This window comes from Pongo pygmaeus, chromosome 5, assembly GCF_028885625.2.
Source record: "Pongo pygmaeus isolate AG05252 chromosome 5, NHGRI_mPonPyg2-v2.0_pri, whole genome shotgun sequence".
NCBI lineage: Eukaryota > Metazoa > Chordata > Mammalia > Primates > Hominidae > Pongo > Pongo pygmaeus.
In genome coordinates, this window is record NC_072378.2 from 118,787,013 (window position 1) to 118,804,623 (window position 17,611).

The 17,611-nt window shown below is 40.7% G+C and overlaps 1 protein-coding gene across 3 annotated transcripts in view; it reads right to left on the bottom strand.

Annotated features, from left to right (window-relative positions):
* The window catches only part of CEP85L (centrosomal protein 85 like), a 253,552-nt gene extending 242,500 nt beyond the window's left edge, over window positions 1–11,052 (bottom strand). Inside the window, exon 1 of one of the 3 annotated variants that reach the window (XM_054493076.2) lies at window positions 11,006–11,052. The gene's annotated coding sequence lies outside the window, so the exon portion shown is untranslated. The remainder of the gene's footprint in view (window positions 1–11,005) is intronic. The other 2 variants (XM_054493078.2, XM_054493079.2) reach the window with 2 other exon arrangements.
* Between the last annotated feature and the right edge of the window lie 6,559 nt (window positions 11,053–17,611).

A 17,611-nucleotide genomic window follows, 5' to 3' on the forward strand; every position in this document is an offset into this window, starting at 1 on the left:
GGGTTCAGGGGCTTATTAGAATGCATTTGTGTTCAGCGCAGTGGACCACTCTAAGTATTTTAAATACAAAGAGTCTTAAGACAGAGAATTAAGTGCTTAGAAAATCATTGGAAAGATTGGGGAGGCAAGTATCAGAAGGGCACCATGGACCAGGTGCAATGGCTCATGCCTATAATCCCAGCACTTTGGGAGGCTGAGGTGGGAGGATCACTTTAGCCCAGGAGTTTGAGATCAGCCTGGGCAACATAGCAAGACCCCCATCTCTACAAAAAAATTAAGCAATTAGCCGAGCATAGTGGCACGTCCCTGAAGTTCCAGCTACTCAGGAGTCTGAGGTGGGAGGATCACTTGAGCCCAGGAGGTCAAGGCTGTAGTGAGCCGTGATCACACCACTGCATGTCAGCCTGGACGACAGAGCAAGACCTTATCTCAAAAAAAAAAAAAAAAAAAAAGACACTACCAGAACGACACCAAAGCTACAGCCACTAATCCTGGAGTATTTTCCATTATTCAACTGAATTAGACCCCTGGTGGGCTGCTCATCTGTTTTTATCTTTGTAACTCCATTATATGTAAAAGATTTCTGGAGATGTTTGAAGGATGTATCATTTTGAATGCCATGCCAGCTCTAGTGCTATTATTATTATTACTACTACTATTATTATTATTTTTGAGACGGAGCCTCACTCTGTCATGCAGGCTGGAGGAGTGCAATGGCATGATCTCGGCCCAGTGCAACCTCCACCTCTTGGGTTCAAGCGATTCTTCTGCCTCAGCCTCCCAAGTAGCTGGGACTACAGGCATGCACCACCACACCCAGCTAATTTTTGCATTTTTAGTAGAGACGGGGTTTCATCATGTTGGCCATGCTGGTCTTGAACTCTTGACCTCAAGTGATCTGCCCGCCTCAGCCTCCCAAAGTGCTGGGATTACAGGCGTGAGCCACTGTACCTGGCCTCTATTTCTATTATTATAAGGAGCATGCCCATCTTAACTTTGCCAGTTGGGTGCCACTACTTGTCCTTTTCCATCTTAGTGTCACTGTTGAAATCAGGAGCCCTTTTCAACCACAGAGTATTCTCTTTTTACCCCAGCACATGAAAACCACCAAAATGCCTTTTAAGATACCTATGCAATTCTTGAGCCCCTGGTATAAAAAAGGTTTTCTGTGCATTTCTTCCTCCTTCTAGAGGAAGGAGACTGTTAGGGAATAAGCGTGTAGTTCACATGTGATAATCTACCCCAATATTCTCATCTCCATAACCTGTTGGCTTCCTTCCCCTGTATTCTTACAAAAATGTCTAGCATTTCCTATTCATTTGGAATGAACTACTACTGAGCACAGCTCAAGAGAGGAAATAATTTACACAACTTGCAGCTGCTTAAGCCAGCACCTTAAATCCAGAATCTCCAATAAGTGTATCCCTATTGCTGAATTCTGTGTGATCTGTAGTTACGCTCTTCCTTTCTTCGTCTAGTACGCTCAATCCATTTCCACATATATTCTCCATATTATGCCAGCATACCTTAGAACTCTTTCAATTCCTTTGGTGAGAACATCTTCTGCTCTTGAATTTGGCTTTGCAGTTGAACTCCTGAGGCATATGGGATCTGAATCTACATGCAGTTCTGGTGATCTTGAGAGACAGTGGGAGTGGGATGTGAGGAGAACTGACTTGCCTTGCGAAACTGTTCCCTAGACTTTTTCAGTGAGAGTATTGAGAACCCCTGACAGTAACAGCATCATCAGACAGGAAGGCTCCTTGGGCTAAAAATGGTAAAACCTGTGTGAAATTGGCCTCAAGAGTCCGCATGTTTATTATGTAACATAGTAAGGATTCTGAGGCAAGGTGGGCTTCAGCAGTGCTACATGCAGGTTCTGGCCCTGCTTTTCTTCAGTTCTCTTGTTCTGCTCTCTGGGAATTAGCTTTGTCCTCAGGTGGGAATCCCTCTTGGTTGTTAGGGTGGCCACCAGAGCATAATGTTTCCTATGTACATTCTGTAGGAGAGACATAATCCCAAAGCCACAAGATACGAGTCCTCCCATTCAGAGTGATTTGCCATTTCTACATTGTTAAGAACCACCATGGAAATGGCATTCATTGGACAGCGTTCAAGGACGGGTTCCTGTGCTTATACACTGTTGGTTGGAAGGTAGATTAGTTCAGCCACTGTAGAAAGCAGTTTGGAGATTTCTTAAAGAACTTAGAGCTACTATTTGACCTAGCAATCCCCATTACAGGGTATATATCTGAAATAAATCATTCTGCCAAAAAAACACATGCACTCATATGTTCACCACGGCACTATTCACAATAGCAAAGACATGAAATCAACCTAGATGTCCATTAACAGTGGACTGGATAAAAAAATGTGGTACATATATACCACGGAGTACTACGCAGCCATAAAAAAGAACAAGTTCGTGTCCTTTGCAGCAACATGGATGCAGTTTATGGTCATTATCCTAAGCAAATTAATGTAGGAACAGAAAACCAAATACCACATATTCTCACTTATAAGTGGGAGTGAAACACTGAGTATTCATGGACATAAAGATGGCAACGATAGAAACTGAAGACTACTAGAAGGGAGAGGGAGAGAGAAAGGCAAGGGTTGAAAAACTGTTGGGTGCTATGTTCAGTACCTGGGTGATGGGATCAATTATACCCCAAACCTCAGCATCATGCAATATGCCCAGATAAAAAACCTGCACACATACCCCCAAATCTAAAATAAAAGTTGGAAAACAAAACAAAAAAAAAGATTGGGTTCCTGAACCAATCACCAGCAAGGGAGAAGAAATTCACATGATGGTTCATTCTAATAACATTTACTCCTATACATAAGGATAGGTCAAATACCTGAATAAAATTGGGGTTTCTATTAGGAAGGAGGAAGAGAAAAGGTCCATATGATAGAACATCTACTGAAGCTAAAAATGTTCTCTCTCATCCAGTAGGCAGAGAAGAATAACAGTAATATAGAATTTTAGGGCTAATGCTCAATCTTGGAAATAAATGCATTAACATTTTGCTTTATATTTACTCTCCATAGATAGCTCTGCTTTGGAATAATAGGGCTTTTACTTTCTGGTGGAAATTCTATTTTTTTTTTAATCGTTCACTATGACTAATTGGATATATATCTACAAAATGACTACCTCTTATTTACCTGAATTTTAAAAATTTTAGCTGGATACAGTGGCTCACGTCTGTAATCCCAGCACTTTGGGAGGCTGAGGTGGGAGGATTGCTTGAGCCCAGGAGTTCAAGACTAGCCTTGGCAACATAGGGAGACCCCATCTCTACAAAATATATTTTAAATTAGCCAGGTGTGGTGATACACACCTGTGGTCCCAGCTACTCAGAAAATTGAGGTGAGAGGATCACTTGAGCCCGGGAGGTCAAGGATGCAGTGAGCTGTGATTGCACCACTGCACTCCAGCTTGGGTAAGAGAGGGAGACCCCATCTCAAAAAGAAAAACAATTAATTGCAATTTCAGTTACAAACTAGTTGAAATGAAATAAGTGGGAGAAAAAAGTAGTGTGTGCATTTCTTTATATAGACCTTTTGATAAAACCTACACTTTCTAAAACAAGTTAACATTTTCCAAGTGTGGTGAATTTAAAATGGTTACAAAATTGTTTACAACTTTTTTCATCAAGAGCTGGAGTTGGCCAGGCACGGTGGCTCACGCCTGTAATCCCAGCACTTTGTGAATCTGAGGCAGGCGGATCACGAAGTCAGGAGATTTAGACCATCCTGGCTAATACGGTGAAACCCCGTCTACTAAAAATACAAAAAATTAGCCGGGCGTGGTGGCGGGGGCCTGTAGTCCCAGCTACTTGGGAGGCTGAGGCAGGAGAATGGCCTGAACCTGGGAGGCGGAGCTTGCAGTGAGCCGAGATGGCACCACTGCACTCCAGCCTGGGCGACAAAGGGAGACTCTGTCTCAAAAAAAAAAAAAAAAAAGAGCTGGAGTTCATTTCACCACCCCTTAAATTCAAGCTGTCCTTATAACTTGCTTTGACCAATAGAATGCTGCAGAAGTGACGATTTGTGACTTCTGAATAAGACCTCAAGAGAACCTAGCAAAACAAATAAATCAGTCTTTTTTAGGGGGGGATTGTTATTTCTGTAGTTCTTTCTTTATTTTATTTATTTGTTTGTTTGCTTATTTTTTCTTTTTTTTTGTCTTTTTTGAACAAATAAATCATTATTTTAAGCCACTAAGTTTTGAGGTAGTCTTTATGCAGTAATAAATAACTGATATACCAACCCTTTCATAAGGATTCACGTTCTATCATTTTACTGGGATTTGAAGTGTGTTGTTATTCAACCATACTTAATTCGAAATCAAACATTATAGATAAAAGTTTTTTGAACTCCTAGCCTCAAGTGAGCCTCCCACCCAGCCTCCCAAAGTGCTGGAACTACAGGCGTAAGCCACCGTGCCCCACCAGATAACTTTTTCAAAGAGGAATAACTTAAAAACTCTGTCCTATTTTATATGCAGAAAAACAAAAATAGCATATAATCTCTATGGGAGTGAAATATAAGTATGTAACTCCATGCATCCCTGTAAAATATAATGCGATGGCTCAGAGCAGGGACTGGGAAAATGCTATTCCTCTCCTGTTTACTGCAAACGCTTTATGAGCCCCTACCACATGCTCTTGTATTATAATATCTGGTAGGTACTTTAGGATGAGAGTTGTGTGGGGAAATGAAAGTGAAGTTGGGGAGGTGAAAGCTCCATTAATAAAATAAAATCCTTAACCAATTAAAATTTTAAAAATATATTTAATGTTATCTGTATCTCATTATTAATATGTACATCATATTCTAATGACCCATGTATTATTAGATAATACATGTATATAATTCACGAATAAAAATGTATCTCTGTTGAGCAAATGCTCAAAAATTTTTTATACGCATATATGAATGATCAAAAAATATAGAGGATGGGCTAGGAAACATGGTGGCCCTTTTAAGAGACAAATATAGAAGCAAACTATACCTGTCATGTAATATAAATAAACACACACATGCCTACCAGATATCGTGTAACTGGCATGACAAAGTCACTGGAAAAGGCATACCTATCTGTAATTATTGACCTACTCTGGGCTATGACATTATACCAAACTCTTTGGAGGAATCAAAGATGAAATTAGAAGTTTTCTTGACTAACACCCAATTCTTTAGGAATTTCCCTTTGGGGGCATGTTATTTTAGGGTCATTCTAAGGGTTCATGCCTATAATAAAATGTTATAAAAATATCCCTGGAGCTACCCTGCCTACTGGCTCATTTTCTGAGTGGACTCAACAGACTGGTGGCCTGGGGTTTGTTCTGGACCCCTTGCCTCAGGTGCACCCTGGTGTGACCTCACACACCGCAAAACAGCCTAGTGTTTTGTTTTGTTTTGCTTTTTTGTTTTGAGACAAAGTCTTGCACTGTCACCCAGGTTGGAGTGCAGTGGCTTAATCTCTGCTCACTGCAACCTCCGCCTCCTGGGTTTCCAAGTGATTGTCCTGCCTCGGCCTCCCAAGTAGCTGGGATTGCAGGCACCCGCCACCACGCCTGGCTAATTTTTGTATTTTTAGCAGAGACAGGGTTTCACTACGTTGGCCAGGCTGGTCTCAAACTCCTGACTTCAAGTGATCCTCCTGCCTCGGCCTCCCACAGTGCTGGGATTCCAGGCTTGAGCCACCACGCCTGGCCAAAAGGGCCTAGTTTTAAGCTGAGAGTTCATGGCGCTGGAGCATTTTATTCCTCCATTTGCCTAGCAGCTTCCACTGCAGATGTTTTCTTACCCTTCTGGCTATTTTCACCTTTCTTTCAGTGGCTTTTTTTTCCATTTTTAAAAATTCATAGGCTTCCTGTTTCTAAGTATTTACCACATTTCTGTTCATGCTTTTTCCCTGACTTTTATTTTTCACCCCTTCTTAGCCCTCTCTCCCAACCACATCTGTTTTACTCCCTTTCATTTTTTCCCCATTCCTTTATTCTCTGCTGTCCTGTTTTTCTTTGTTCAATTCAGAACATCAGCCAGAAGCTTCCCTGTTGCTAAGTAACCACATCACCCACACACACCCTTTTCCATTTTCAACTTATTTCTTCTGTTTTAATAAACTCATGAGGCCGAACGGTCTCTAAAAGAAAACAAGAGGTGCAGCTGTCTTCTCTTCACGCAGCAGAGATGCATACCCTCTCATATCCTGCCTTTTTTCTTATTAGATTTTGGCTTCTTGTTTTATTGATAATTTGCCCCAGACTGTGAGATAACACTAAATAAGCACAAAATATCCTTTTGGGCTTAGACAATTTGCAGAAGGGAGGAAGAGATATAATTTCTGCAGAAGGAACAATGAAAATGTTTAAAATACAGTTACAAGGCATGGCATGGGCTCACTGAAGGGTGTTTGCCTTGACCCCAGAATCAAATCCAGCCCTCCCTAGTAAAAGGTTTCCATTAGGGATCAAGTTAGCTAGCAAGTCCCTCTTAACATTGTTGAGTTGTGAGGAAGCTGCTAATGGCGTGGTAAGTGTGATTTGCACAAAATGAAAGATAAAACAATACAAGAAATCATTATGTGGTTTTCCAAATCTCAATCCTTTTCCAGACATCAATCTGACACGGCACTTGTGCCAAAGGCATAATTGGAGGTGTGTGAGCCCTTCTCACAACATGTTCTTGAGGGATTCCAAGTCTGCTGGCACATTTTAATAATTTAATGGGAATGGTAACTCCATATGTCCAAACACTAGGGCAGAGTAACAGAGATACCAGAAGATTTGAAAAAAAATTTTTCACCCTTGCAATACCATAAATAATTTCCTTGCCTGGTGTGAATTCTTTCTCTGTCTTCTTGCATTTATGCAATGCCTGGGAGGCCTTTCCTGCTAAGCCCGCCCCCACATTGTTGCTCTCAGCTTTTTGCCCACAGTGAGCACTGTGCTAATTGGATAGCTTTGGGAGCTGCTTCTTAAGAAGTATCACAACCTTCTATGTAAGTGTGTCCCAGCTCCTCGGGTAGTTCTCTGTGCTCTCTGTCAGGGAAGGGCTCGTACCCAGCATGTAATGAATACTCAATAAGTTGACTCAAATTTAACCACTGAACACACACACTCTGACAAGGGGATTATTTTTACTTTCATTTTCTAGATAGAAGAACAGTGGTTTTCTTCATATTAAAGTCTAAGTTCATCAATCAAAATGCCAGAAATGAAGCTTATGCATTTCCATCACTATCCTGAAATGCAGATGGAGCATTTAAGTAGAGGGAAATTTCAAAAGCTTTATTTGTCAAGACCTGTTGATATTCTGAAAGCAGAAACCCTATAAGACTAAAACCTACTCTAAGGTATTCTAAGAATGCCTAGCCAGAACTGGAATTGGCAAGCTTTTTCTTTCTAGAATCTAGCCCCTTTGAGATGTTAGGTCTTCTGAGAGTTTCAGAAAGTTTTAATATAATTTCAACTTTTATCTTAGGGTAACCTCAACTGATGAAACATACATTTGAACCTCCTGGAATTTTTATTTTATGTACCACTTACTTTAAATTATACAAAACCTTCACTGTCTTCCAGTATTCACTTCTCTTTTAACTTTCTTCTCTCAACTTGAGATACCAGGCAACGCCACCATGTCATATTTTCTTTTCTTACATTTTTGAACATCTAATTCCTTTTTTCCTTTCTGTCCTCCTCATCAATGTGGTCTAGTCTTATAGGGAACTTTTCTCTCCAATCACAATCCCCTCCTCTTCCACTTCTCGCTTAGCTACTCTTCCCACACCCCAAAAAGACTCTTGCTTTGTGATTCCAGTCCTGGAATTCTTTCCCTATTAGTGTCCTCTTCACTTCACTGCTTCCCTACCCCACGGAACTCTCATGAGCCATCCCTTTAACCATTCTCTTCAGTATCTCAGTTCCTTTGCCCCTCATTGGCCTGGCAAATCCCCAGACTTGAATGAATTCATCTTCATGTCTCCCTGTCTGAGCCCAGGCTCTCTCTCCTGGAGAGTGATCACAACTCTGCCGTGGATGCCATTCCAACTCTGTGACCCCAAGTACTGGTCCCTCCAGGCTGGTCCCAGCAGTCCTCCTGTGTTTCCTTCTCATAGTCCTCCTCATCTGCTTTTTTTTTTTTTCTTTTTTGAGACAGGCTCTTACTGTGTCACCCAGACTGGCACAATCTCAGCTCATTGCAGCTTCAACTTCCCAGGCTCAGATGATCCTCCTACCACCTCAGCCTCCCCAGTAGCTGGGACTACAGCTGTACGCCACCATGCCTGGCTAATTTTTGTATTTTTTGTAGAGATAAAATGTTGCCATGTTGCCCAGGATGGAATCAAACTCCTGGGCTCAAGCGATCCTCCCGCCTCAGCCTCCCAAAGTGCTGGGATTATAGCCATGAGCTACTGCACCTGGCCTTAACTCATTCTTTTTAGCTCCTCATTCTATTCTACAATAAGGAAGCACCATAACTTACTAAACTACTTTCTTTTTATTAAACTTCACTTTTTGTTATTACGAAGAATGTGCTAATGAGATGCTTATGCATTTATTTTTGTTTATATATCTAAGTATTTCTGTAGGATACATAGAAATTTTTAGGTAAAGTGGCTTGAAATTTTTAGGTATAGGAGTTTTATACTTTTTGCTTGTAAATATATTTAAACATATGCAAACTTTTATGTATTAAAATAGGCAAAATATGTAAAACCTTAATTCACAGAACAGCAACTCTGAACCAATGAACATATATAAAGATACTCAAGCTCACTTATAGCCAGGAAAATAAAAACTAAACATTGCCATATCACTTTATAGCTACTAAACTGGCAAAAATCTAAAAGACCAATACAACCTATTACTGGTGGAAATATGGGAGAAAGAGTTGCTTTTTTTTTTTTTTCTGGGAAAACAACCTGGCAGCATCTACTAAAATTTAAAAAACATATATAGACTTCAACCGACAAACCTACTAACTCTTAGAGTTCAATCCTATAAAGTAGAAGGCCAAAAGGTCAGAATATATAGACAAAGATATCTTTGGGAATATTCATTTCTTCCTGCAAATATTTATTAAGTTCTGACTATATTGCCATCACTTCACAGATGAACAAGGCACAGGCCCTGCCCTTAAATTACTCACAGCCTGTCTGAAGACAGATGAGTACACAAGCAACTGGAGTTCATGAGTGAGGTGTCTAGAAGCAATCTGGGCCTGGGATGGAAGGTTGCAAAGACTTCACTGAAAAGCAAATTTGCAAGACTGTAAAATACAACATGCTTCCAAGGCCTTGGATTAAGTTGTGTGGTCCAGGATAGCTGAACAGAGTAAAGATACCTGGATATAGGGAAAAGATAACCCATAAACTTTTCACGAAACAAAATTGTGTTAATAAAAGTCACAGGTACTCTAGTTACTCTAGTGGCAGTGGAGACAGAATATGAGATACACAATGAAAAAAGAACTTACTTTTTGGGAAGAGAGTTAAGAGAGTCTATTATTAAATGGTAGCCAAAATGCTGTTTTTCTCATATATCTGGTACAGAACATACTCTTGAAAGCTATGTGTTGAATCAAAAAAGTATGACATGGGAACAGCATATGAAAAGGTTTAGCTCAGATAAACTTGAATTCAGTCAATAATCTCAACTATTTAAGATTTTTCCTTGAATAGACTTTTTTCCTTCCTTCCTTCCTCCCTCCCTTTTCCCTACCATTTTTCAGGCGAAAGAAAGACTGGTCAAATAGGGGTTCTAAATCCTGTTAACCTCACTTTAACCCTGTTATTTCACCATTTAATGACAAGGCCTAACCATCAGCTCTTAAATCATGAACTTTAAATGCCAAAAACAGTGTTGAGCAATTTTTAAAATACGAATGTTATATAGAAAAAGAATGACTAACACTAAAAGCAAACAAACAAAACAGACAGTTCATTAGAAACCGGTGATATAGAATGGCCCCGATTTTGTACCTAACAGATCTCGGAAAGGGACTGACAGCCCACGGAGAAACAAGAGCAGCACATCAAGACGAAGGCACATTTTCTTCCCAACTGCTGTCATTTAAGTTAAAACCATGAGCGTGAGTTCTCTTATGGGAGGGTAGTGACCTCCATGAAATCATGAGAACATTCCCCCAGTCTAAGTGCTGCCTGGCTTTGCTCCCACATCAACAGCAAAACAACTGCATAGCAACCTACATTTGCCCATTTCCTCACTCATTAATGTTTGTCCAGAGGAAACACCCCTGCCAGTCCCTGTCTGCTTTGTAAAGTATGTCAAACAGGAGTTGAGTGTGTACGCCAGATTGGGGAGTGACACATGCTGGCATTTCTCAGCGCATGCGGCTCCCCACTCGGCTTTCTGGAGCTCTGCCTTTTGGCGACAGAGCAGCTAGAGCTCCTCTCCCCTCCCCCATTTCCTCTCATAAAGATAACCGGTAACAACAATTGGCGTGTGTGTGTGTGTGTGTGTGTGTGTGTGTGTGTGTGTGTGTGTGAGAGAGAGAGAGAGAGAGAGAGAGCTCCCAGTTGGCCAAGTAGCCTTTACATCCAGTGACCTGTTTTATGGATAATAGGAAAGAGTTTCCAGCTTATTTTCTGCATTCTCAGGAGTACGCAGAGTTCACAGTAAATGCAGAGTAACAGTCATTTCTGAAACAAAGATAAAACACTCTAAATGCTGCTCTGCAAAGACCATTTGCCATCTGTTCCTTTCCCCCTGACAGGGCTGCTTTTCAGGACTCCAGCAAGGACACCATCATAGCAATCTAGATCCGAGTACTTTTCCTCTGTTGCAGGGGGTGTTTCCTTGAACTTTCCCATCTGCTTCTAAGCAAGAGGTATAAAATATTATCTATAAAATAAGACTAGCAAATGACTCACAGTGAATAAAAATAAATCAGGGTGTAGTTTGTCATCATCTTTAAGAGAAAAAAAAAAGGAAAATGCTCCACAATTGGAGAAACAACTCACTTTTTCAAACCTCCTCAAGGAACGTCTTCAAATGATAGGCAGGAAATGGGTATGTGGGGGTTAAGTTAAGCTCAAGTAAACTCAAGTGGCAAGAGCATGATCCAGCCCCATCATGCATATTCATAAGAGGCAACCTGAGCTTCCGTGTAAAACCACAGTGTGACTGTATTTCCTGCACACACTTTGCATCCCACACAGCCCGGACACACTGCAGCACTGGAGAGGCCCAATGCCTTGCTTTATAATATGGCTCAGAAGAACCATAATTGTTCATTGACAACTTAACCTACACATTGACTGGATGTTCTCCATAGGCCTTATGACAGCTCAAGAAGTATCTGTCAGGATGCAGTTTGAAAGACATCATTGTGCAAGTGTGAATCTCAAGGCTTTGGCTACTAAGAAGCAAAAATGGAATATGGTTATTTGTTTTCAATAAAGTGTTGGGCATTTATTACTAATACTCTAATGAAGAAATAGGTCAGTCTAACCAACATGGGAAGATGATAACACTCTGTATACTGCTTCTCTTTTCAACAGACTTTCTACAACAAAATACCCATAGTTTCAGCTGCCAGAAAATATAAACCAAAGGCCTTGTTTCAGTGGGATTTGGGGTGGCATCGATAGTATTGTGGTGAATGTAACTGCTTTTCAGCAGGATTTGGGAAGGCATGTGCTGGGTTTTTCATCCATTCACTCAACAAATATTTATTAAGTGCCAGTATGTGCCAAGTACTGCCCTGGGCACTTGGAAAAACCACAATGAACAAAACACAAAAGTCCCTGTGTCATGAAGCCTATGATCGCTGAGTGTTTCAGACTGCCATGCTCCTCCAGAGAGAAAGAACACCTTATCATGTGCCTGTCATTAAAGGACCTGGACCTTTTTCTTCAATTTCTTTCATATGCCCTCAATCACTCTGTCAATGAAGTTTGTATGTGTGCCCATATGTGCTGTTCGAAAGACAGAAGAGAGAGGGAAAGAAAGCAACACTGAAACATGATTCAAAAAGTGATAGAAAGATTTACCTTTATGATTAGGAAAGCCACAAAGACGTGAGTACTGGCAAACACAAAAGAACACTAGTGCAGATGGAAAAATCTATTTGTTTTATTAGGAAGGTGCAAAATATTATCAAGACGTCAACTCTTGGCCAGACACAGTGGTTCACACCTGTAATCCTAGCACTTTGGGAGCCCAAGGCAGATGTTTCATCTGAGGTCAGGAGTTCGAGACCAGCCTGACCAACATGGTGAAACCCTGTCTCTACTAAAAAAAAATACAAAAAAATTAGCCGGGCGTGGTGGCACATGCCTGTAATCACAGCTACTTGGGAGGCTGAGGCAGGAGAATCAGTTGAACCTGGGAGGCAGAGGTTGCAGTGAGCTGAGATCGCCCCATTGCACTCCAGCCTGGGCAACGAGAGCAAAACTCTGTTTCAAAAATAAAAAAAGATGTCAACTCTCATGATTTAAGCTATAAATTTGATATATGACAAAAAAATTCATAATGGTCTTGTGAACTAAGTAGATTCAAAGCACAAAGAAAAATCTGAGGGGAAAAATCTAATGAGGGAGGAACTAGCTCTACCAGATGCCAAAATATAAAGCTTTGATAACTAAAAGTGTATACTAACTCATAAATAGAAAAAACAGTGGAACTGAATGAAACACCGGGAAATAATTTCAAATCCATTTGGGAATTAAATATCTGATCAACATGGCATATTGCCCATAGGTCTGTTGACCTCAGCAGCATTGTCAGTCATGCAGTGTGGTCCTTCACCTCCTTCTCATTAGGAGGCTTGGAGCTAACCAGAGGTTGTGGGTTCAGGAGTAAGAAAGAACACTGGGCTTAGATGGCTAGACACCGGAGCACCAATCTTGCTCTACCACCTGTAGCTTGGTGACCTTGTGTTGAGTTTTGGTTTCATTGTCTATAATACGAGGATAATGAAATCTATTGCAAAGCATTATTGTGCAGATAAGTTTATATAATATGTGAATCTACCCAACAAATATCAAGTATTTAACAAAATAAACATATTCTAATTGAATAGCTTAATGGGCATCTTAACTCCAGGTTGACAGTTTCACAATTTGTCTGTCTACAGACAGAAATTACTTTTTAAAAACCTCAAATCCTTTTTTTTTCCATTCAACATGTAAATAAGATTTAGAAAAAAAAATTATTTTAAAGCTCAGATTTAGAATCGATGAGTTCCTTACAGAGGAAAGTCTTTATAAATAAGATCAAGTTGTTGAGTGGGTGGATGAAATCCAGCAAGAGAAGTTTCAGTTACATAGCAGAGGAAAGGATCTTTTTTTCTTTTTTTTTTTTTTTTTGAGAGGGAGTCTCGCTCTGTTGCCCAGGCTGGAGTGCAGTGGCACGGTCTCAGCTCACTGCAAGCTCCGCCTCCTGGGTTCACACCATTCTCCTACCTCAGCCTCCCGAGTAGCTGGGACTACAGGTGCCCGCCACCATGCCTGGCTAATTTTTTTGTGTTTTTAGTAGAGACGGGGTTTCACCATGTTAGCCAGGATGGTCTAAATCTCCTGACCTCGTGATCCGCCAGCCTGGGCCTCCCAAAGTGCTGGGATCACAGGCGTGAGCCACTGCACCCAGCCCAGGAAAGGATCATCTAACTTCTGTGTTTTAAAGGAAGATGCAGAGCTTTTTAAAGATGACGCTGGACTAAGCATGAGCTGATGGAAACCTGACCTGTGTGTAGAGACCGCCCAAGGTTCGGGTATGGTGCCAAAATGGAGACCTTACTCTTGCACAAAAGAAGCTTGAACAATTTATGGTGAGGGTAGAAGTACAAACAAAATTGCATGTAAATTTTTAATTTCCACCTTTGGTTATATTGTACAATTCAGTGCCTAAGGGATCAAAGGATGTCGAAGAGAGTTCTGGGAAATCACATATACTCTTGGAAAACTTCATGACAAAGGGCAACCTTGGGCAGTGTTAGAAAGGGACGAAGTGGATCACTTGGTGGAAAGTGGCAGGCAGAAGAGTGTGTGGATGCCTCAGAAGTGGATGTGGTTAAAGGATGGAACAATGAAGGGTTTGATGGTTGCAATAAGGCGTACAAGACAATGAGATGAGCAATAAGCTGACAGAATGCTTGCTGAATAATCCTGATTTAAATTTGTCAGGCAAGTGATGAAAAGAATGTTTGCTGCTGGCCAGGATGGTCTGACCAAGAAAGCTAGATGCAAGAGACCAATAAGGCTATTTCCATTGTCTAAATAGCAATGCCTAGGTCCAAGCTGGTCTGAACCTGTGAAAACAGAGACAGTGCACAGCTTTGAAAATCCTGTAGGACAAGGAATCATGGAATTGGTGATTTTTCTGGACAAAATGATAGAGGAAAAGGTTTAACAAGGTTAGGATCATAGAAAGCTGACAGGAGGATGGAGCCATTGTCAACAAAGAGAACTTCAGACCTGCTAAGCATTTGTAAGGAGGACAAAGAGAGAAAATAAACCCAATTTTGGCTGCATTTGGCTGTGGGTGACAACCAACATAACAACCCAATCTCCATCAGAAACGGAATCAAGACTTTAAATATAATAAATTCAGAATTCTTAGCAAAAAAAAATATTGTGCTGTTTCTTTTGTTATGGGGCTAAAATTTTTCCCATTTATAATAGGCACAAAATACACTTATGAAAGTCATGCTTATCACTGACCTACATCTTCTGTAAGGAAAATGTATGTTACAGACACCAAGAAGAAGATCTCACCTCCTACCTTCTCTGTGATAGAGAAAATAGCAGAGGAGCACATTTTTGACAATCTTGCTAACAAGGGGAAACATTTCATACAGTATCATCAGCTCCACCATCTGTCTTACTCCCAAGTCCACCAGCTGCTAAAATAATGAATTTTCTTTAGGTCATCATTTTGGTCTTTTCTTCGATACTGGCCATTGAAAAGGTGAGATGTTACTAGGTCATTGTGTGGGCTCCCAGATGGATGTCAGAGATGGGGCCATAACTGATTGTGATATGAATATAGGATTTACATAATCAGTGCCTATGTCACAATGTCCCATAAGAAAATCAACGTCATTATTTTATCATTCACACCTCATTTTTTATAAATGGATTAATTATTCACCCAATTCACCAGGTTTGGCTTTGAATAATCCTCAGGTTTCCCTTTCCCCCAGGACATATCCTTAAATAAATTGAAGAATTTTTGTAACAATGTATTATAGTTTTAAACATATTTAGCAGCAGAACTTTTATTTTTCTAATGAGAACCTCAAGTTATTAAACAGTCAATATTCATTAAGGTCTTTCTCACCGTATTTGAATTTTCAGGGATTGATGGAAATTATGTCATTCTTTGTGAACTTCTGAAAAGCCTATGGAAATGAAGGCAAGTCCAAAAGAGAACCCAGAGTCTTCTGAGCACCCACAGAAGAGTAGAGCTGCCCAATGTGACTACATATAAGAGCCAACATTATATGCTGTTTGATATGCTTTTAAAAACATTAACCACACCTTGTATTACATAAAAGCAAAGGCTTTAGAGTCAGACAGACCTGGGTCTGAATCTTGCTGTATGATCTTCAGCAGGTTACTTAGCCTCTCCAAGACTCAGTTGAAACTTCTGTGAAATGGATATAATAATACAGATCTTAAAATGTTATGAGGGGAAAACGATGTGATATGTGTAAAGAACTAGCACAATGTCTAATGTATAGTAAGTGCTCAAAAATGGTAGGTAATAATTATACTATTGGAAATAATAATAATTGCCTTACCTTGTAGGGTGTAATCACCAGAGTGTGTAAGATGGAACTGCAGAGTTAGTAATGACTAACTGCTAGTTTAGTTAATGAGCTAACAGCCAGTTCATACCTGGCTAGGGTGCCACGAAATGGAATTTCTAACTCTTCTATCATAAATAGCATCAGCAAGTAAGACACTGAGGAGTCAAAATGCCACGTGGGTATGTATTAGTCCATTCTCATACTACTATAAAGAACTACCAGAGACTGGATAATCTATAAAGGAAAGAGGTTTAATTGACTCACAATTCCACCTGGCTTGGGAGGCCTCAGGAAACTTATAATCATGGCAGAAGGTGAAGGGGAAGCAAACACTTTCTTCGCATGGTGGCAGGAGAGAGAACTAGCAAGAGCAGGGAAAACTGCCTTATAAAACCATCAAGTCTCATGAAAACTCACTCACTATCATGAGAACAGCATGGGGGAACTGCCCGCGCCCCCCCCAACCCCGCCCCATGATTCAATTACCTCCCACCAGGTCCCTCCCTCATTACGTGGAGATTATAGGGATTACAATTCAAAATGAGATTTGGGTGGGGACACAGCCAAACCATATGAGGATATAAGGCTCTTCAACGAATACTTTCAGCAGAGTATCTACGATTTTAGTGAGTAGACCTTGACAGCTAAATAAAGCTATCTTCCTTCTGTCAGGATCCTGGGAACTTCTTCTATAGATACTCATTGTCTTATTTTAAGAACTTCCAGAGAAACAGATTCCACAACTTCCCTTAATAACCTATTTCTGTGCTTAGTAATTGTTCCTCTTAGTAAATCTTCTGAGCTAATCTGAATCCTTTGTGCTCTAATTTAAGACCAGTCATCTCACATTTAATTCAGATCTTATTGATACCTGTATCACTATTGAACAAAATTACAACTAGAAATATTGACAAATGTGTTATCACAGAGCTTTCAGCATGAGCATATGCTTTTGACAATCAACTGTGATGAGTTAACATGCCAGAGAGTGGCATTGTTCATGTAATCAGAGACACATTAGCAGTGTTCTCTTAAAGGCACAGCCCCAGTTCGTCTTTGACAATTGTCACACACTGACTTGTGTGACATGAATCAGAAATAAGCAGCATTTTAAAAGCCAGTAAAATGAAAGGAACAACATCTAAGTTGTTTTCAGCAGAGTTTTCTGCTGCTCTGGCCAAGATGCATCCCAGAGATTTGGTTTTCAGGGTGTTGGCTCATTCTCGTTATTTATTTTATTATTTTATTTTATTTTATTTTACTATTTTACTTTATTTTATTTTGGAGCAGAGTCTCACTCTGTCACCCAGGCTGGAGTGCAGTGGTGTGAGCTCGGCTCACTGCAACCTCTCCCTCCCAGGTTCAAGTGATTCTCCTGCCTTAGCCTCCTGAGTAGCTGGGATTACAGGTGCCTGCCACTACGCCCGGCTGATTTTTGTATTTTTAGTAGAGATGAGGTTTCACCATATTGGCCAGGCTGGTCTCCAACTCCTGACCTCAGGTGATCCTCCCACCTCGGCCTCCGGAAGTGCTGGGATTGCAGGTGCGAGCCACCACGCCCAGCCAAGCTCATTCTCTTTAAAAGGTACCACTTCCTGATCTGGTTTTTGGGATGGTTCGGCTTTTTAAGTCATGTACAGAATTAATCAATAGCAAAAAAAACCCAGCCAGGAGCGGTGGCTCACGCCTGTAATCCCAGCACTTTGGGAGGCCAAGGTGGGTGGATCACAAGGTCAGGAGATTGAGACCATCCTGGCTTACACGGTGAAACCCCATCTCTACTAAAAATACAAAAAAATTAGCCGGGTGTGGT